At 61.9% G+C, this 278-nt stretch overlaps 1 protein-coding gene across 1 annotated transcript in view; it reads left to right on the top strand.

Moving 5' to 3' along the window:
- Positions 1-278, top strand: part of MTHFD1L (methylenetetrahydrofolate dehydrogenase (NADP+ dependent) 1-like) — a 327067-nt gene that overhangs the window by 54439 nt on the left and 272350 nt on the right. The gene's annotated exons all lie outside the window — the stretch shown is intronic.

Here is a 278-nt window from a genome sequence, read left to right as displayed (position 1 = left end):
GGGTGGCAGTATGTGCCCTTGGATCTGTGCAGGGCAGGATGGGTGGGCTACATCTGTGGGCTAGAGCCGGGGCTGCACCGTGCTCTTCATGCTGAGGTTGGGCTCGGGGTGGTGCTATGGAGGGGCTACAGCCACCCCAGATTTCACCATAGCTCACTCCTAGCACTGCTGCCGTGCGCTTGGCTCATCCCTGGCTCTTTGTGGCTCAACCTAAGCCTGCCCTCGTGCACTGGGAAGAGCTGGGGATGTGCTGGGCAGTGGCAGCGGCAGTTGTATGG

The sequence above is a fragment of the Gavialis gangeticus genome, unplaced genomic scaffold (assembly GCF_001723915.1).
Source record: "Gavialis gangeticus isolate Ggan-Ray unplaced genomic scaffold, GavGan_comp1, whole genome shotgun sequence".
In the NCBI taxonomy this organism is placed as follows: domain Eukaryota; kingdom Metazoa; phylum Chordata; order Crocodylia; family Gavialidae; genus Gavialis; species Gavialis gangeticus.
The sequence above is the reverse complement of the archived record's forward strand: the minus strand, read 5'-3'. Positions and strand labels throughout refer to the sequence as shown.